The 22,382-nt window shown below is 36.4% G+C and overlaps 1 protein-coding gene across 1 annotated transcript in view; it reads right to left on the reverse strand.

The window, feature by feature from the left end:
• The window catches only part of CSNKA2IP (casein kinase 2 subunit alpha' interacting protein), a 121,536-nt gene extending 99,625 nt beyond the window's left edge, over positions 1 to 21,911 (reverse strand). Inside the window, exon 1 of the mRNA XM_059063960.2 lies at positions 21,828 to 21,911. The gene's annotated coding sequence lies outside the window, so the exon portion shown is untranslated. The remainder of the gene's footprint in view (positions 1 to 21,827) is intronic.
• Positions 21,912 to 22,382: the final 471 nt, after the last annotated feature.

The following is a 22,382-nucleotide window of genomic DNA, read 5'->3' on the forward strand; positions in this document are numbered from 1 at the left end:
AGCTCCACCGAACAGTAGGCAGGCACCAGCCCTAGAATCCCTGGCCCCACCCATCAGCAAGCTTCCTCTAGCCTCATGACTACCCTCACCCACCAGTGAGATAACACCAATCCCAGGACAACCACAGCCCCACAGCCTGCGGGCCCAGCCCATCCACCAGAAAGACAGCACTAACCATGGGACCCCCTGGGCCCTGGCCCCACCCACCAGTAGGCCCACACAAGCTTTGAGACACCCTGGACCTCCCAGGCCCAGCCACTGTGTCAGTAACTGGTCCCACCCACAAGAGGTCCAACACTAGCTCTGGGACCCGTGGGCCCTGCAGTCAGACCCCAGGACTGGATCTGCCTTCCAGTGGGCCAGCACTAGCCCCAGGACCTGGCTTCACCCACCAGTGGGTGGGCACCAGCCCCAGGATCTCCTGGACCCCAACTTTGACCACAAGTAGGCCAGCACGAGTCCCCTGCTACCCCCTAAGATTCTGCAACTAGCCACCTTGATTCATGGTGGACCCACCATGCAGCACCCGGCAGCCTCTGCACAAGGCAGAGCCTGGCAACCAACCGGACCAGGGGCTGGTCAAACCTACCAGACACCCACAATAGTCAGCCCACCTCAACAGGAGGACATGCAGCCCACATAGGGGACACCCCTAGAGCATATAGCTCTACTGACCAGAGAGAAGTACGCTGCTGGGACTCATAAGACATCTCCTACAAAAGGCCACTTCTCCAAGGTCAGGAAACATAACCAACCTACCTGACACAAAGAAATAAAAACAGCAAAATGAGGGGACAGAGGAACACATTCCAAACGAAAGAACAAATAAAACCCCAGGAGAACAACTAAGTGAAGTGGAGATAGGCAATCTACTGAAGAAATCTAAAAAATCACTTTCAGATTCAATGTTGTTTAAAAAAAGTTCTGATTGTCTAATTGTGGAGTATAAAAAGATTTTATTGTATTAAACAAAAAAACTCAAATACATATTTCACATAATCCCATCATCCCTTTTCCTATAACCTACATACTCAAATATAAGGTAAATTTCTTTTTCACAAAATGATCCCTCAAAAAAGCTTAAATCAATCTTTTTAAAGGGTACTTTCTCAATTCCTTTGTCTTGAATAGCATTATGAGGATTGGGAGAAGACGTTAGCCCCAAATCTCCTTCATCAATGTTAGTTTTATGTGTGTGTGTATTTAGATAGAAGATAGCTAGATAAATGATAAAGAGATAATATGACTGAAACTGTAAAAACTGGAATTGGAGAAAATTAACACATAGTTAATAGTTTTTCCTGGAGTCTGGCCACATAATTCCAAGTGATGATATTGTGGTAAACAAGATCGCTTTTAAAAGCAAAATGATAAAAGGTCCTATTGTGGCAATTAACAATAATACTAAAAGTCTTAATGTTATATAAATGAATATTTATATCTTGGGATAAGGTTTCCAGTAACAGCATCATAAACAGATACACAAGGATAGATGATAAACTCTAAAAAAAAGCAGTGACTCAAAAGAACATCTCCAATGATGAAAAATTAATGACATCTCATGGAATGTGAGATTTTTTAAATTAGCATTTTAAAATAAATTTAGTATTTGCAAAAATATGATTTTAAATAAGTTTTTGTAACTAAATAAATAGGCCTACTAATAAGGCAAATAGGAGCTATCCTACATTTAGTGTTGTTTATATTAGGCATAAAAGTTTCAGCATATTATATTATTTGATGTGGGAAATGACTGTATATTGTTAAGTGAAAAGCTTTTAATAAATAGCATATAATGTGATATTTTTGTAATAGGAAAATGTTTGTGCAAAACTACCTCTTGGTAAGATGTTGACCAACATATTGACTGTGGTTATCACTAGATGGTAGAATGAGATTAAGGGTAATTTTTTGCTTCATATTTTTCTCTCCGTCCAAATTTTCTACAATAAACATAATAATTTTGATATTAGAAAAATAAGTGACAAGAAATCAACATCTTCTCTGAAGCCATGTCCACTTTGCACCTCATTATTTGATCTACAATAACAGATCTATTTATCTAATAAGGTATCATTCATTTGTAGCATCGTACTCTGATTACATTACTTTTAATTTCCATCCCTATACTTTTTAAAGTAGATGAGATTTGTGTTACTTTAAATTGGTTATTAAAGAATAAGAAAAATCCTATATCGTTGTATATGTACAAATCATAAAAATACACTTAGCGAACCAAGCTAACCCAATGATCAACATTTCTTCATTTTTTAATATTAGATAAGTAACTCAATTATAGTTCTTATTTTTGATTCATCAGAGTTAAAGTTATTCTTTGTCCTTAGATGAGAATTCAGGGTTCTGTGTTGAGGATTATAAGGAGAAGGTATCTAACTACATCGCTATCCTGCCGCCCTGATGGAACCAGAAAATCGAGCTTTGTTCCCTTCCTTGGATACTGAAATTGTGATTGTGTTTGTCTGTTGGGGGAAAAGAGAGGAAAGCAAAACAGAGAGCAGCAGATTCTTGTGAAAGCAGAAGGACCCGGAGCAGCAGCCCTGGATAGCGAAGGGACACACTGATAATGGCTCCATGGGTGTGTCTTCTGTTTTGAAATCTATAGCTCTGTATTGTCACTTAATGTCCTCTATGATTTTTTTGTTTGTTTGTTTTCTTTTCAGTAGGCGGGCCTCTTGGCCTTTCCCGTTGCGGAGCACAGGCTCCGGACGCGCAGGCTCAGTGGCTCACGGGCCCAGCTGCTCTACAGCACGTGGGATCTTCCCGGAGCGGGGAACGAACCCGTGTCCCCTGCATCAGCAGGCAGACTCTCAACCACTGCGCCACCAGGGAAGCCCCTCTATGATTTCTGAATGTTTATTTTGATTCATTGTTGTAAGCTGAAGAAGGCTAGTCTGGTAAGATTGTCTTTCAACATCTGGTGTTTACTAAAGCTCTGTGAAGTTTACTTTTTTTTTTTCTCATCTTTGAACTTAGTGTATTTGTTCCCTTAAGACCAACAATTTTATGGACATTGCAATAAAATAAAATATTTGTTCTGCAAATTTTCTCTCTTACCCATTTCATGTTTCTGCCCCTTGCCCATCCCAATAACCATGAAGACAGCCTCAGCAATTAATCCCTCAAGAAGGCATGTCAATTGATCAACCAATCTATACTTTTGCTTTAGTCACTCTGAGTAATTCCTTATTTAGTCACTCTGAATAAGACCTGAGGAGATGAAGATCTTTATGAGGATTCAAAACCAGTTCAGAAAACGATTAGGGTATGAATCAACACTGAATTGATATGTCAGAGACAGGGAAAAGGGAAAAAGGGAAAAAAGCATCACAGAGAATCTGGCCATTAAAGAAAAGGGATGTGTTTAATTAGAAAGCTACCAGGGCATCCTAGGTTGGAGAAAGAGCATGGAGGTGAAGATAAAGGCATGTATGTTGGGATGCAATGAACAATCCTTCCTGGAGGAAGCTGGTTTTTGTACTGAAAGTAAAGGTACTTTATGAAAGAAGATCTTATCACTAGCTTTATTAAGGAGTAGTGAGAAGAAGGTGCTTATGGATTATGGATGATCCTGAAGGTCAGACTGAAAAGTATGGCTTATTTGGGGAATCTAAAAGAAAAAAAAAAAAAAAAGATATAAATGAACGTATTTACTAAACAGAAACAGACTCACAAACTTAGAGAACGAACTTATGGTTACCGGCGGAAAGGGTCAGGGGGAGGGATGGTTAGGGAGCTTGGGACTGACATGTACACACTGCTATATTTAAAATGGATAACCAGCAAGGATCTGCTGTATAGCACAGGGAACTCTGCTCAATATTCTGTAACAACATAATTGGGAAAAGAATATAAAAAAGAATAGATACATGTAAAAGAAACGTATGGTTTCATATAATGGCAACTAATACAAGCACACCTTGTTTTCTTGTGCTTTGCTTTATTGTGCTTCACAGATACTGAATTTTTTACAAATTGAAAGTTTGTGGCAACCCTGCATGAGTCAGTCTATCAGCACTATTTTTCCAACAGCCTTTGTTCACCTCATGTCTCTCTGTCATATTTTGATAATTCTCACAATACTGCAAACTTTTTCATTATTATTATATTTGTTATGGTGATCAGTGATCTTTAACGTTACTAGTGCAAAAAGACTGTGACTCACTGAAGGCTCAGATTATGGTTAGCAATTCTTAACAAAGTATTTTAAAATTAAGGTTATGTACATTGTTTTTTTAAACATGGTATTGCATGCTTAGTAGTCTACAGCATAGTACAAACATAACTTTTTTTAAATTTTATTTTATTTATTTTTTTATACAGCAGGTTATTAGTTATCTATTTTATACATATTAGTCTACATATGTCAGTCCCAATCTCCCAGTTCGTCCTACCACGACCACCATCCCCCCCGCCACTTTCCCCCATTGGTGCCCATACATTTGTTCTTTACATCTGTGTCTCTATTTCTGCCCTGCAAACAGTGCAAACATAACTTTTATATGCACTGGGAAACCAAAAAATCTGTGTGACTCCTTTTATTGTGATATTCACTTTATTGTGGTGGTCTGAAACTGGACCCACAATACCTTTGAGTTTTGCCTGCATCTATCACAATAGTTTAAGAAATAATGTGTCATAGTAAAATTATTATTTTTACATTGGATTGGTGATGAATTAGAGAATGGGAAGGGGAGACAAAGTTCAAGAAAGCTCATTAGAAAGCTGTTGCAATAACCTGGCTATGGGGTAATGGAGCCTGGATTAGGGTGGTGATGATAATGGAGCAGAGAGTATGTTAAGAAAATAATTCAGGAAATAAAAATAATAATGGATAACAGATAGAGTTATGGGAAGGCAAAATATATGAGGAGTTGAAGACATTTCAAAGCATGAAAGAACTTTGGTACAAATGACATAAATGGAAACAGTGGGATGGGACTTACATCGCAGGATTTGTGCCAATACATTTTATTCTTGCTAATTTTTGGTTCTCTACGTAGCTACTAGCTATTCCTAAAAAGGATTTTTTGAGACTTCCCTGGCCACTCATATAAAAGAGAGTGTTTACACAAAGAAATACAAAAGGATTTTCAGGAAATCCTAAAATGGTATTTCCCAATGTGGACAGTTGTATATTCCCACTACTCATTAGATAGATCTGTCAAGACAAATATTACACTTTTTGTCTTATTTAGATGACATTACAATTCATCATATATTTCTAATGATTCTTTTCACTTAACTTGGAATAAAAAAGCATATATGTATATGTATTTTCCATAGTTTCTTCTGGCTCTACATACATAGCCTCTGAGTTTTAACAGTCCTTTTGAAATCCAATTGGAATAGGCAATACACTGTGTTCACCGATATCATTTTGAAAGTGTCTGACCCATTATTACATAAAGATGAGCGTTTCACTTAATAAAGACTGAGAGTAACACAATTTGTTACACCATAATTAAAGATGGACACATCTGTTCCATTTTAATTCAAACCCCTTTGAACATAATTACATAAAGCTGCAAGAACAGAAATTCTCAGTCTTAGAAATTTATGATAAAAAAAAATCATTCTGTGTATAGAAACTACATGGTCAAAGGCAATTTGTAAAATGAAGTCAAATAGATGTCTCTCACTCTATATCAAAGCATGATATAAAGCTAAGATCCCAGATTAAAGTACTGTCCCCATATGAAAACTGTAATTAGTTAAGGAAACCCAGGTGAAGGACAATTTTTATGGAAAGTACTAACATTCCATCCCTGTGGAGAGGTACTATCTTTATATATTCTCTCAGCCCACAGACACATAAAAAAAAGGAGGGAACAAATACTAAGGATAGTTGAAAGAAAAACAAATACAGAAGACATTCAACATTTATGTGTTACCTTTAAACTTCCTACTAATTCTAAATTTCCAGTCATAATAATTTCATAGACCTTGCTTAAAAATAGTATATCCTCTTGGTAAGGGCCAAGCTATTATACCCAAAATAGATTTTAGGTTAACAGTAATCAGATGTGTAAATAAAGAAAGAGAGGTAAGGGAAATCTATGACTTCAGAATGAATTCTGAGAATTTAATAACATAAGTTAAATGGCAAACCATGCACACAAATATTCCTGAAATGTAGGCTGTTAGTCTGTTTTATTTATGTTTCCATATCCTGAACATGGCTTAATGAGGAGATGCAATCAGGATTAGCTAAGCAGTGAGAACTTGGAGAGAACAGGGTGGCAGTAAGATTTATATAAATATTTGCAGAGACTGGGAAGAGCAGATGCTCCTATAATCCAGACAATGTGTGTGCGCTTCATTTTAAAATAAAACAGTTGGAAGCCAAAATATAATTAATCAGAGGAAATGCTTTAATCAACATCTTCCAAATCCTTAAGCACTGCTGAAAAGATTAAAGAAACATAAAAGAAATTAAAATATGATATTCAAAAGGAAACAAGAATTGGTCTATTCCTGACATTCTCCTTTTATTTCAGATGTGTGATTGAGCGTGTAATTAATACGCATTGCCAGTTGCTGCCAACTAGTGAAATTTCCTAGGAGTTTAAGGTACTAAATAAATCACCTAAGACTTACTGTATAATTACAATGTAGTAATGATAGCTCTCTTTCCTCATTAATAATTTAATATGAGAAATGTGTATGCTTACCCTTATTTCCTGCAGTTATAAACAGAGAGCTTTCCAATGGAATAGGAGATAGTAAGTTTAAACGAGTGTCAATTTTATATCCATGGGTTACCCACAAAGATGAAAAAGAAGTTGCACATCAAGAAAAAAGGAAGAATATAAAATCCATGTAGATATCCAGTGTGGATCATATAGACCCAAAATAAGTGTGATTAACTTTAAACTCAGCTTTGGGCTCTGTTTTTCTAAATTCAGGATCTCCCTTATATTATTTCTGTTGTTTTCTGCCCAAGATTTGATGAACTACTCAATATGAACATATAATTATTACTAAAGCTCAGAGAAGAACAATTTAAACAGAGGATTTTAAAACGATATCTCAAGAAAATAAAAAGCACATGCATTCATGGCAAGTTCAAAATATATCAATATTTAAAACTCAGAGCATTTGCCTTTTCCACAAACAAAATTTTGTTGGTGACAGGAATTATTTCATATATTCATATACAACACCAGAATATTATAAACAGTTTCTAAACATAAGATTAGCTCCTATAAATAGCTAACAGATTAGTACTATTAATTGCAAGGATACATTTTAAATAGAATTTGAGACTGATTGTTATTTCTAGCAGGAATATTATTAATATCTACTAAAATTCTACCACAAAGTCTATAGCACTCAGAATTAGAAGTTGTGAAATCTTAAAAATTTAATCATCCAAAAACATTGCCGAAATTATTATTACTGAAGTGCCATAGATCAGAATTTCTTACTATGTGCCCTCCTATAAATAAATCCTAATAATAGAAAGACTGGTTGACCTGAGAGATCCACTGTGAAATCTAGACTGGGAAAATGAAAGAAGCTATGTGTCAATTTCTTCTGTGTTCTATCATTGTTCTGGTAACTTTGAAAGGCACATACATTGTACTTATTTGCTTCTTACATACTACCTGTTTGATATTCTGTTCTAACAAAAGAACAAAATATCAAACAGCTAGTATATAACTGAAAAGAAGATATAAAGATTCTTGTCTCAGTCTCTAGATGGCTTTTGGCATTCGTTCACTAATTTATGTGCAATGGTCCTTTGATTCTCAAATCACCTACCCTGTGTAGTTCAGTGTAAGGTGAGTTTACTATTATTAAAATAGTCCACATTTTATTATCAGAAAATAATTCTGAGAAGTTACCCTATTGGATTTACATATCAATGTTATTCTTTATCAAATAGGGTTGTGTTACTCAAATTAATGATTTCACAGAGCAAACTCAGATAATGATTTGTAACCAAGCCCAATGATAATGCTTATTAAGAATATATCCACTTCTGTCAACAGACTCACTGGAGAGATAAGAAGCAGAGAGTAGTCACAAAAATGTTCCTCTTATTCTGTCTCCTTTTTCTCCTTTCTTAGCACACCACAGAAAGGGACATAGAGTTTAATTATTGTGGTTGTTGTATATCATTATCACCATATACCAAATTTATCACTTGTCATAAGGAAATCAGAAATTAAGTTCTGGTGGGGATGCTGAGACTGAGACCCAATATCTGGGGAGCTGAGTCACATCTCTGCCATTAAGTTGCATGGTAATCACCTGTGTGGGCTGTGTCTATAAGATGAGTTTGGTATAAGGACATGCCACCCCAGGGCACTTGTACCCTGGGCATTGTCTGCAGCAAGCCAAGACATAAATGTAACTATATATGAAAATCACACATAAATCTGGACCTGTGCTGTCTGATAAGGCATCCCCTAGGCACATATGGCTATTAAAACATAAAGAAACCAATAGTAAATAAAATTTAAGAAGATGGCAGAGTGGGAAGACATGGAGTTCACATCTCCCCACAACTAGGGTGCCTGCTGAATGCTGGTGGGGGACCTTGATGCCCAAGGAGATGGGAGGAACCCCCCAGGCAAACCAGTAGGAAATGGGGGAACTGAGGGGGGAGGAGAAGTGGAGGCTGGACAGGGCTGGTGCCTCCAAAGTGTGGCTGAGGTGGGGAGGGGTTCCCATGCCTGGAGAGACCCTCAGGGGCTCGGGTCAGGGGGTAGGAAGCCTAACGTTTACCCTGCCCAATCGGCCCAGGAAGTCTGCCCAGCTCTCGGGGCAGCTCCTACACCCTCAGAGGCCCCCTCCAGGACACGTTGGTCCTAGGGGCATAGGAGGGATGCTGGAGAAGAACAGGAGAGACAGGCAGGAGGGGCTCTCCAGGACCGGAGGAGCAGGAGAGGAGCAAAGGGTGTTAGCCTGGCCCACTAGAGCCCCAGAAACCTGCTGAGATCCCAGTCCGGATTCCCTGACCTCCAAGGCCCCCTCCAGGCCACATTGGTCCAGGGGGCATACAAGGAAGGCCAGGGGAGAACAGGAAAGGCAGGTGGGAGGGGCCCTTCAGGACTGGAGGAGTAGGAAAGGAGCAGAGGGCATTTGCCCCACCCACTTGGGCCCAGGAAACCTGCTGGGCTCCCAGGCTGGGATCCCCCCTGCTGAGACCAGAGGCACACAGGGGCCCCTTCTGTTCTGTTGAATCTAAGCCCCACTCCCTACACCCCCAGGGCCTTTTCCAGCCCGGTGGGTCCTAAGCATAGACCCCACCCACTGCCCAAACCCCACCCCTGCCTAGGCCCTGCCCTCCACAGCCAAGACCTTTGCCACCTTTTTTTTTTTTTCTTCTCCTCTATTTTACTATTGTGGTTCTGTTTTATCTTCTGGTTGTTGTTTCATCTATATTTTTATTTGTATATTCTTTCTAACATATCTGTTAGTTTCCTGGTCTATTTTTATTTTTTACTCTTTGTTATTGTTTTTTGTGGGGTTTTTTTTGCCACCCTATTCAGCTTGTGGGATCTTGGTTCACGAGCCAGGGATCAGGCCACAGCTCCTGTGGTAGAAGCTCCGAATCCAAACTGCTGGACTAACAGAGAACCTCAGAGCCCAGGGAATACCCATAGGAGTGAAGTCTCCAGGAGGTCCTCATCTCAGCACCAACACCCAACTCTACCCAAGAGCCTACCAACTCCGTTGTTGGAAGTCTCAGACCAAACAACCAGTAAGACAGGAACACAATCCCACCCTTCAAAAAATAAAAAATAAAAAAAATGAGACAGCAAAAAAATATGTCACAGATGAAGGAGCAAGGTAAAAACATACAAGACCAAATAAATGAAGAGGAAATAAATAAGCATTCTACCTGAAAAAAAACTCAGAGTAATGATAGTAAACATGATCCAGAATCTCAGAAATAGAATGGAGGCATGGACAGAGAAAATACAAGAAATATTTAACAAAGATTTAGAAGAACTAACGAAAAAACAAACAGAGTTGAACAACACAATAACTGAAATGAAAAATACACTAGAAGGAAACAATAACAGAATAACTGAGGCAGAAGAATGAATAAGTGAGCTGGAAGACAAAATGGTGGAAATAACTGTCGAGGAGCAGAATAAAGAAAAAAGAATGAAAAGAATTGAAGACAATCTCAGAGACCTCTGGACAACACTAAACACACCAACATTCGAATTATAGGGGTCCCAGAGAAAGAAGAGAAAAAGGCAGGGTCTGAGACTATATTTGAAGAGATTATAGTGGAAAACTTCCCTAACATGGGAAAGGAAATAGTCACCCAAGTCCAGAAAATGCAGAGAGTCCCATACAGGAGAAACACACCAAGACACATATTAATCTAACTAACAAAAATTAAATTCAAAGAAAAAATATTAAAAGCAACAAGGGAAAAACAAAAAAATAACATACAAAGGAATCCCCATAAGGTTATCAGCTGATTTTTCATCAGAAACTCTGCAGGCCCATAAGGTTATCAGGTGATTTTTCATCAGAAACTCTGCAGGCCAGAGGGAGTAGCAGGATATACTTAAAGTGTTGAAAGAGAAAAACCTACAACTAAGATTACTCTATGCAGCAAGGATCTCATTCAGATTCAACAGAGAAATCAAAAGCTTTCCAGACAAGCAAAAGCTAAGAGAATATGGCACCACCAAACCAGCTTTAGAACAAATGCTAAAGAAACTTCTTTAGGCGGGAAACACAAGAGAAGAAAAAGACCCACAATAACAAACCCAAAACAATTAAGAAAATGGTAATAGGAACATACATATTGATAATAACCTTGAATGTAAATGGATTAAATTCCCCAACCAAAAGACATAGACTGGCTGAATGGATACAAAAACAAGAACCATATATATGCTGTATACAAGAGACACACTTCAGACATAGGGACACATACAGAGTGAAAGTGAAGGGATAGAAAAAGTTATTCCATGCAAATGGAAGTCAAAAGAAAGCTGGAGTAGCAATGCTCATATCAGATAAAATAGACTTTAATTTAAAGACTGTTACAAGAGATAAGGAAGGACACTACATAATGATCAATGGATCAATCCAAGAAGAAGATATAACAATTATAAATATTTATGCACCCAAAATATGAGCACCTCAATACAGAAGGCAAATATTAACAACCATAAAAGGGGAAATTGACAGTAACTCAATAATAGTAGGGGACTTTAACACCCCACTTACACCAGTGGACAGATCATCCAAACAGGAAATAAATAAGGAAACACAAGCTTTAAATGACACAATAGACCAGATAGATTTAATTGATATTTATAGAACATTCCACCCACAAGTGGCAGAATACACTTTCTTGTCAAGTGCACATGGAACATTCTCCAGGATAAATCACATCTTGGGTCACAAATCAAGCCTTGGAAATTTAAGAAAATTGAAGTTGTATCAAGCATCTTTTCTAACCACAGCACTATGAGATTGGAAATCAATTAAAGGAAAATAACTGTAAAAAAACACGAATACATGGAGGCTAAACAGTATACTACTAAATAACCAAGACATCACTGAAAAAATAAAAGAAGAAATTTTAAAAATACATAGAAAGGGCTTCCCTGGTGGCACAGTGGTTGAGAATCCGCCTGCCGATGCAGGGGACATGGGTTCGTGCCCCGGTCCGGGAAGATCCCACATGCCGCGGAGCGGCTGGGCCTGTGAGCCATGGCTACTGGGCCTGCGCATCCAGAGCCTGTGCTCTGAAATGGGAGAGGCCACAACAGTGAGGCCCGTGTACCACAAAAATATAATAATAAATATTTTAAAAATAAAAATACATAGAAAAATATGACAATGAAAACATGACTACCCAAAACCTATGGGATGCAGCAAAAGCAGTTCTAAGAGGGAAGTTTATAGCAATTCAATCTCACCTGAAGAAACAAGAAAAATCTCAAATAAACAATCTAACCCTACATCTAAAGCAACTAGAAAAAGAAGAACAAAGAAAACCAAAAGTCAGTAGAAGGAAAGAACTCATAAAGATCAGACCAGAAACAAATGAAATAGAAATGAAGAAAACAAGAGCAAAGATCAAAAAAACTAAAAGCTGGTTCTTTGAGAAGATAAACAAAATTGATAAACCCTTAGCCAGACTCATCAAGGATAAAAGGAAGAGGACACAAATCGATAAAATGATAAAGGAGAAATCACAACTAACAGCGCAGAAATACAAAGGATTATAAGAGACTACTACAAACAACTATATGCCAATAAAATGGGCAACCACGAAGAAATGGACAAATTCTCATAAAGGTAAAATTTTCTAAGACTGAATCAGGAAGAATTAGAAAATATAAACAGACCTAACACAAGTAATGAAATTTAAACTGTAATTTAAAATCTTCCAACAAACAAAACTCCAGGACCTAATGGCTTCACAGGCGAATTCTATCAAACATTTAGAGAAGAGCTAACACCTATCTTTCTCAAACTTTTCCAAAAAATTGCAGAGGGAGGAACACTCCCAAATTCATTCTATGAAGCCACCATCACCCTGATACCAAAACTAGAAAAATATATTACAAAAAAAGAAAATTATAGACCAATATCACTTATGAACATAGATGCAAAAATCCTTAACAAAATACTAGCAAACAGAATCCAACAACATATTAAAAGGATCATACACCATGATCAAGTGGGATTTATCCCAGGGATGCAAGGATTCTTCAGTATATGCAAATCAATCAATGTGATAAACCATATGAACATATTATGGAATAAAAACCATATGATTATCTCAATAGATGCAGAGAAAGCTTTTGACAAAATTCAACACTGATTTATGATAAAAAATCTCCAGAAAATGGGCATAGAGGGAACCTACCTCAACATAATAAAGGCCATATATGAAAAAACCCACAGCAAACATCATGCTCAACGATGAAAAACTGAAAATCTTTCCACTAAGATCAGGAATGAGACAAGGAAGTCCACTCTCGCCACTCTTATTCAATATAGTTTTGGAAGTCCTAGCCACGGCAATCATAGAAGAAAAGGAAATTTAAAAATCAAAATTGGAGGGCTTCCCTGGTGGCGCAGTGGTTGAGAATCCGCCTGCCGATGCAGGGGACACAGGTTCGTGCCCCGGTCCGGGAAGACCCCACATGCTGCAGAGTGACTGGGCCCATGAGCCATGGCCGCTGAGCGTGCTCATCCGGAGCCTGTGCTCCACAATGGGAGAGGCCACAACAGTGAGACACCAGCATACCACACACACACACACAAATAAATTTAAAAAAATAAAATTGGAAAAGAAGAATTAAAACTGCCACTGTTTACAGATGACATGATACTGTACATAGACAATCCTAAAAATGCCACCAGAAAACTACTAGAACTAATCAATGAATTTGGTAAGGTTGCAGGAAACAAAATTAATGCACAGAAATCTCTGGCATTCCTATGCACTAAAAACGAAAACTCAGACAGAGAAACTAGGTAAACAATCCCATTTACCACTGCAACAGAAAGAATAAAATACCTAGGAATAAACCTACCTAAGGAGGTGAAAGACTTGTATTCAGAAAACTATAAAACACTGATGAAAGAAATCAAAGATGACATAAACAGATGGAGAGTTATACCATGTTCTTGGATTGGAAGAATCAACATTGTGAAAATGACTATACTACCCAAAGCAATCTACAGATTCAATGCAATCCCTATCAAACTACCAGAGGCATTCTTCACAGAATAAGAACAAAAAATTTTACAATTCATATGGAAACACAAAAGACCCTGAATAGCCAAATCAATCTTGAGAAAGAAAAACAGAGTTGGAGGAATCAGGCTCCCCAACTTTAAACTATACTTCAAAGCTACAGTAATCAAGACAGTATGGTACTGGAACAGAAACATAGATTAATGGAACAAGATAGAAAGTCCAGAGATAAACCTGAGCACATATAATCACCTAATTTATGACAAAGGAGGCAAGAACATACAATGGAGGAAAGGCAGCCTCTTCAATAAATGGTTCTGGGAAAACTGGACAGTTACATGTAAAAGAATGAAATTAGAACACTACCTAACACCACACACAAAAATCAACTCCAAATGGATTAAAGAGCAAAATGTAAGTCCAGACACTACAAAACTCTTAGAGGAAAATATAGGAAAAACACTCTTTGACATAAACCACAGGAAGATCTTTTTTGACCCACATCCTAGAGTAATGAAAATAAAAACAAAAATAAAAAATTGGGACCTAATTAAACTTAAAAGCTTTTGCAAAGCAAAGGAAACCATATACAAGATGAAAAGACAACCCTCCAAATGGGAGAAAATATTTGCAAATGAAACAATGGACAAAGGATTAATCTCCAAAATACACAAAGAGCTCATGGAGCTCACTATCAAAAAAACAAAAAACCCAATTAAAAAATGGGCAGAAGACCTAAATAAACATTTCACCAAAGAAGACATACAGATGGCCAAGAGGCACATGAAAAGATTCTCAACATCACTAATTATTAGAGAAATGCAAATCAAAACTACAATGAGATATCACTTCACACCAGTCAGAAAGGCCATTATCAAAAAATTGAGAAACAATAAATGCTGGAAAGTGTGTGGTGAAAAGGAAACCCTCCTGCACTGTTGGTGGGAATGAAAATTGATACAACCAATATGGAGAACAGTATGGAGGTTCCTTAAAAAACTAGAAATAGAACTGCCATATGACCCAGCAATCCCTCTACTGGGCATATACACTGAGAAAACCATAATTCAAAAAGAGATATGTACCACAATGTTCATTGCAGCACTATTTACAATAGCCAGGACATGGAAGCAACCTGAATGTCTATCAACAGATGAATGGATAAAGAAGGTGTGGCACATATATACAATGGAATATTACTCAACCATAAAAAGAAATGAAATTGAGTTATTTGTAGTGAGGTGGATGGACTTAGAGTCTGTCATACAGAGTGAAGTAAGTCAGAAAGAGAAAAACAAATACCCTATGCTAATGCATATATATGGAATCTAAAAAAAAGAAAATCATACTGATGAACCTAGTGGCAGGGCAGGAATAAAGACATAGACATAGAAAATGGACTTGAGGACACCAGGCAGAGGTGGAAGCTGGAGCAAAGTGAGAGTAGCATCAACATATATACACTACCAAATTTAAAATAGATAGCTAGTGGCAAGCAGCAGCATAGCACAGGGAGATCAGCTTGGTGCTTTGCAATGACTAGAGGGGTGGGATAGGGAAGGTGAAAGAGAGGCTCAAGAGGGAAGGGATATGGGGATACATGTATCATATGGCTGGTTAACTTTGTTGTACAACAAAAACTAACACAGCATTGTAAAGTAATTATACTCCAATAAAGATGTATTTTTTAACATTTTAATTCCATTTTTCAGTCATAGAAGCCAAATTTCAAGTGTCCATAGCCCCATGTGGCTAGTGGCTACCCTTAAGAAACAAAATTATTCATAAATGATTATGCTGTATCCATTAGTTTTTGGAACTTGGCACAATACACACCAAAATGACCAATATGCAAAATTATCGACCTGTTTCCAATAACAAATGGGGGTAGCAGAGTCATTTATATAATTTTCGTTCTTTTTAACCATGGTTCTAACCCTTTCATTTTCCCTGACTATGGAGCAAGACATAAGCAAAAGACTTTCCTTCCTTTTTAATAAAAACAGTTCTGAGTATATACATGCTCCTCAATACTAAGGCATGTCTTACTGGTCATGCAGAACCCACAAATCATATACCCATACAATATTATAGCAAAGATTTATTTAAAAGATTGTTTACTATGGCATATTAGTTGCTGATACTAAACAAAAAAAGACACACACATACACAAACTCACCACAAACTTCTTTTCAAATAAAAACTATGAAACAAAACTAATGCCAAAAATAACATATTCATACTAGTATATAGACAAGCAATCTGAGAATTATCCAAAGCCTAGTGGCTTAGATTTAATAATACCTACTTAATGACATATGATTTTATATAATCCTCTATTTATTAAGAAAGCGAATACAATGAATTCAAATGTTAATATATGAGTAATTATAGAACATCAACATTGTTTTCAAACATTCTAAAATGTATACATTCACAAATGTTACTCAACCAGTTACTTTTCAGAAAAATGAATTGCCTTTAAAGTTTCTGAAATATTCTTATGGATAACATTAGTTATGTCTGATCTTAATTGAGTACATTTTTGTTTTCAAACATAATTTAATGATATCTAAAGCCAAACCTGGGTCATAATTTCTGACTATAATCAAAATCAAACTAAAAAATAATACTGTGAGAATCATAGTAATGAGGTAGCATTTATTGGATGGCCATGAAATATCAAGAGGTGTTGAGTATTTAACATAAGTATTCTAGTCTTGATAATTATTGCACCATCTTACAGATGAGGAAACAGCTGTTCATAGAAGTTTCATATCTTGCTTAATGTAACATGGCAGGCACATTGCAGAGCAAGGATTCAGACTCAGATATATCTAGCTAGTGCAAATCTGGGACGCTAAGGTTAATTCTCAATGAGAAATTCCAAAAATTGGTATTTTTAATTTATAATTGTTATTACTCCCACAACTTCAGTTATAACAACTTGTATCATAATCCAGATCAATATTAATATACATTTTATGATGTGATTTTTTAAAGGAAAGTAAGCTATGAACAAATTTATTCCTCCAAATACATATTGATTATTTTTAATGTAGAAAATCAATAAAGCCCTTCAAAGTCTTCAAATATTTATTTATTTATTTTAATTATTTGTTGTAATTAAATATGAAATCATTTGGTATAGTTGTCATAAATTAACATGGATACTTTCATTTTAATTGAAAAGTAAATACGTGTCCATATAAATGTGCAATGTGAAAAAAATAGGAAAAATCATGTGGCTATATAAATTTTAGTATGTGTACAAAAGACTAACAAAATTTGATATAAGGTGTTAAATTTACAAACATTGATTCCAGTATTTTAGTTTATGAAGTTAGTATATAGCTTTCAAATATAACTTAGAATGATTATCCTTTATAAAGTTCAATAAGACAAAGGCTCATATAAATATCATGTACCATTGAACACTCTCAGTTAAGTACATAAGCCTAAGATAAAGCTGTTCAGGTGGCATACTAGACAAAGTGGAATTATTACAGAGAGTTTGTATCAATTAAGAAAGTTCAAACAGTTATTTAAATACTTGAGGCTATCCATTTGCTTTCAAAGCTGAAAGAAATCACCAAAATGTAATTATTTCCAGCTTGGTGATTAACACTTAGGTTTATAAGAGGTTAAGAAAGCCCCACAGGTCATGACTGAACAAATAGCTCCTGATCACAGAACCACTAATATCTTAAGAGAACAAGATTATAGAAAAGAGATCTTGGTATTTAAGAATGTCTCTGCAGTTTTTAAAAAGTAAGAAGATTTGAAATAGCAACTATTAATTGAGAAACAATGCCAATGAATCAGCATAAAGTATATTATTTGTGAACAAGTCAGTTAGTTTACAACAATGTGTGCATTAAACCACATGCAACTTTTTTTAAAAATGGTGGATGCTATAAACCTTAAATTCAGTCTCAGAAGCAATGGTAACAAGTACATTCCCTCTTACTTAGAGGTTTTCTTTCTATAGATGTCTTAACCCATTTAATCATGCTCTAAAATACTACTGCATGGCAGGCAATTAAGACTGTAAGTATTCAGAATGTACATCTGTGTACCCATTTCTTTTGAGACAAGAAAAGAAAATTACTTAGCTGTAATTCTTACTCTCGAGGAATTGTAATTACAATGATTCTAAGCCTTTTGAACTCAATTGCTTCCCTAGTGCATCTAAGTTAAAAAAAATCCCATCCAGTGAATTTTAAATCATTCAGTGTCCTCACAAATAGGTGAATGCACCTCCAATTCTTAAAGTCCAGCATGTGTCTAAAATTACGAGCTTTACATTTCAGAATAGGCAGGATGGGGACAGTTATAATGATGACCCAGAAGATCAAGAGGAAACGTTTTTTTTTAAATTTACTTCAGTAGATATAAATAAAGTGTCTCTCCACTCAAAGAAACAACCATAAGTTCTCACCCGCATAATTGGGAACTGCTCTGGTTAACATTCTTTTACCTCAAAATTATATGGTTCATCCATGTTCAAAGATTTACAAAGAGTACTGAATTTATGCTGAAAATAATTTAACTATGGATGATTCAGAATTTCCTTCAGCATTTTTTCCCTGCCCTGTGCATCATCATTAAACACATACATCATTATTATTGTGCAGTCTTGTAGGTGCAGAGTATATAGGAAATGGGGTTTTCCTGTATGCACTTTAAAATATACGTGGGAATAAATCTGCTTTTAGTTTACTTAATGGACACTTATCTGTTGACCATGAAATCAAAAATCTGATGAAAAATATATTCACTGACATTTTTTAGATGTTGGGTTTGCAGATCAACAAGGCTTCAGTGTATACAGAAATAATAGCCCACATGTGCACACATGGGTGTGCGTGCACACAGACACACACAATCTTGTACAGCACAAAAAGACTTTAACATGCCCTTAAAGATATAAGCAGCCATGTAACCAAGAACTCACCAACACACTCTAGCTGTGGAAACTTCCTTCTCATCACTATAGTTGTAGTGAATCCTGGGTCTTCATTTAATTTTCACTGGTGAGGAAATAAATGTCCAGGATCTCCATTACCCCATTGCTTGAATCCTTGGTGTCATGAAAACCTTGATGTCCTACCCTCACTACTGGAAGATGAGGGAGGGAGTGTGACTAGGGGTCTGTGTTTCCACTCCCACCTTCAGGCCCACTTCATAATGGGAGATGTGTTCCAGAATCTTGGGTTGGAAATTAGAATTGTTTTCCCATAGAAATAAAAGTCTGAATAATTAAAACTTCCCAGAGAATTAGTATTATAATTTGGCTACTTTATATGATTTTGTGGTCTGGCCAGGATAAACTACTCATATAATGTCAATATTATTAGAAAAATACACTTGGAGTTTTAAAATAACTGAAAATCAATTTTTGAAATATATGCTGTCCATAATTTGGGAAATGTCTATAAATTAAGAAAACAAAGGAAGATATCAAAGTTAGCACTCTGTAAAATCATAGATTTTGCATAATTTTTAGTGGACATACTTTTCAAATAGTTTGTATTGACAAATGATCAAATTATAAATAGTAAAGTCTAGGGAGTAGAGAGATTTGACCAATATAAGGAAGATATGAGACTTCAAGTCTTATATTCATGTGTTGATTTTTTATTCTAATTCAACTGGCTGGATCTTTTTGTTTTTATTTTCTACAGACCTGGTAACACTAGACAAATATCTTTCTTTTTATCCAAAATATCACATTTGTTTTACTTTTTACTAGATTATGCTAAGTAGCATATTTGCACAACAAAACAAAACTTTCTTTGACCCCACTCTTGACATTAACTACCATTCAATTTCTTTCCTTCCTATACAGCAAAACTCTGTGAAAGAGTTGCCTTTACTTTTGTGGCCTCTCCCGTTGCGGAGCACAGGCTCCGGACACGCAGGCCTAGCGGCCATGGCTCACGGGCTTAGTTGCTCCGCGGCATGTGGGATCTTCCCGGACCAGGGCACGAACCCGTATCTCCTGCATCGGCAGGCGGATTCTCAACCACTGCGCCACCAGGGAAGCCCGCCTTTACTTTTAACTTCCAATTTCTTTCATCTCATCTCTCTTAAACCTACTCCAATCAAACCTGAAGCTCACCTTTCTACCAAACCTTTCCTGTCAAGACTATTACTGATGTCCTTGTTCAATCCAATGGTTAGTTTTCTGCCCTTGCTTGACAGGATAGCAGCATTTGACACAGATGAGCATTCCCTCTTTATTGATACATTTTCCAGGATACCTCCCACTCAGTTTTTGTTTTATCTCTCTTAACACTTCACCTAATTTCTTGGTTCCTCTTCTCAGTCTGCTTCCTTAAGGATCTTATGTATTTCCAGGACTTTATGTTAGTACTTTGAAGACTTTGTTACATCATCTTGTGATGTCTATAATTTCTGATTAGAAGTTTGTGATTTTATGAATTATCATTCTCCTATAGGTAAGAACTCATTTTTCTCCTGCTACTTTCAAGATATTCACTTTACCTTTGGTTTTTCAGAAGTTTGACAATGATGTGACCAGGCATAGTTTGAGTTATATTTACCTTCATCTGGGTTTGCTTAGCTTCTTGAATCTGTATTATTCTATATTTCATCAAATTGGAGAAATTTTCAGTCAATTTTTTTCTTCAAATACTTTTTCTGGATTATTCTCTTTCTTCTCTCTGGACTCCAATTACAGTTGTGTTAGACATTTTGGTATTGCCCACAGATTCTAAATACCTGTTCAAAGTTCTGAATCTTTATTTTTTGCTTTTTCAGATTGGATAACTTGTACAGATCTTTCTTCAAGTTCACTGACTCTTTCCCTTGCCATCTCCATTCTGCTTTTAACACCATCCAGGGAATCCTTTAATACAGATATTGTGTTTTTTGGTTCTAGAATTTTCACTGGATTCTTTTTCTATGTTTTCTGTTTTTCTGATGAGAAATATATTTTTATTTATTATAGCCATCTTTACCTTATTGGGCACAGTTAAAATAGCAACTTTAAAATCCTTGTCGGTAATTTCAACATCTGCATTATCTCAGAGTTGGCCTCCGTTGTTATTTCTCTTTAGAATGATCACATTTTCCTGATTCTTCATATGTTGAGCAATTTCAGATTATAGTCAGAGCACTGTAAATGGTATGTTGTAGAGAAGAGTCTCTATTTTATATATATAAAATATTCTATCTTATTCTTTCAGAGAGTAGAATATTTGTTTAATCAGTTAGTTAATTTAATTGGACTCAAACTACAAACTGTCTCACCAGAGGTAGCTTAAATATCAGTTCTCTTCTCTTGGCCTTAACTGAAATCTTTCTCAATCATATATGGTTCAAGTGTCAGCAAGAGTTTGATAGAGTTTATACACAGAGAGTAGGGTCCCCTCTCTCTGGCTCTTTGTTTCCCCATTACTTTGTATTCTCTATGGTTGCCCCAAATTCTATCTACTGATTCTTCAGGACAGAGAAACTTAAGCTTTTCTATTTCAGTTTAAAACATTCCTTGCAGAAACTACTGAAGATGCACTCAAGCTAAAATTTGTAGAAAATGGGCATCTCACTCAATGCCAATTACTTCTTACAAGTTTCAATTTTCCTTCATAATCTGCCTGTTTGGGTAGCTTCTCAGTACCTTTGAGTAGTTCTTTTAGATATTTTATTTAGAATTTATTGTTGTTATTTGTGAGATGAAGGTCTGTTAGATTACTCAAACATACAAAAGGAGAACCAGCCCTCAATTCAGCCTCTTGAACTTAAATACTATCTGTATGCCTAAAACTCCTTAACTTATATCTCCAATCAAGACCTTCCAGACTTATGTATCAAACTACATGCTCAACATTCCAACTAGCTGTGAGATAGACATCTCAAACTTAATATATCTCAGATCAGTCTCTTGATATTTTCTCCAACTCCAAATGTGTCTATCAGGCAGCCTTCTCCATCTCAATTGCACCCTTCCAGTAACTCAACACAGAAAACTTTGTAGTTCTCTTGACTCCTCCCTTTCTCTCATATTCTTCATCCAATACAGTAGGAAATCCTATTAGCTCCACCTTTAAAATATGTTTATAATTGAATCACTTGTACTTACCTTCACAATGGCCACTGTCATCCTTTGCCTGGATTGCAGCAATAACCTTCTAACTGCTCTTGTTGTAATTACCCTTGTCCCTTCAGTCTGTATTTACCACAGAAGGCAGAACAAACCTTTAAAAAGGCAAATCAGATCATTTTACTCCTCAACACTGAAGTGGAGTCCTGTTTTACTCAAAGTAAAAGCCAAATTCTGTAAAATGAGCTGTAAGTCCCAACAATCTACTCTCCACTACCTCTCTAACCTCTTCTCTTACTTTTGCCATTACTTTCACCAAAAGTCTTATACTTTTGCCATTTCTAGGACTTTTGCTCAAGTTTTTGCCTCTCCCTGAACCCTCTTCCCCAGAATATTAGGTTAGCTAACCTCCTCACCTCTATCAAATGCCTGTGTAAATCATATCTTCAAAATGAGACTTACTTTGACCATTCTATTTAATACTGCAACTACCTCACCCATCCCACTCTTCCAATCATTTTTGTCTGTGTCAGCCTGCAAGAATGAAGCTCACTGTGGGCATATATCTCTGCCCCCATGGTATCTCAAGTATCT

This window comes from Kogia breviceps, chromosome 5 (assembly GCF_026419965.1).
Source record: "Kogia breviceps isolate mKogBre1 chromosome 5, mKogBre1 haplotype 1, whole genome shotgun sequence".
Taxonomy (NCBI): domain Eukaryota; kingdom Metazoa; phylum Chordata; class Mammalia; order Artiodactyla; family Physeteridae; genus Kogia; species Kogia breviceps.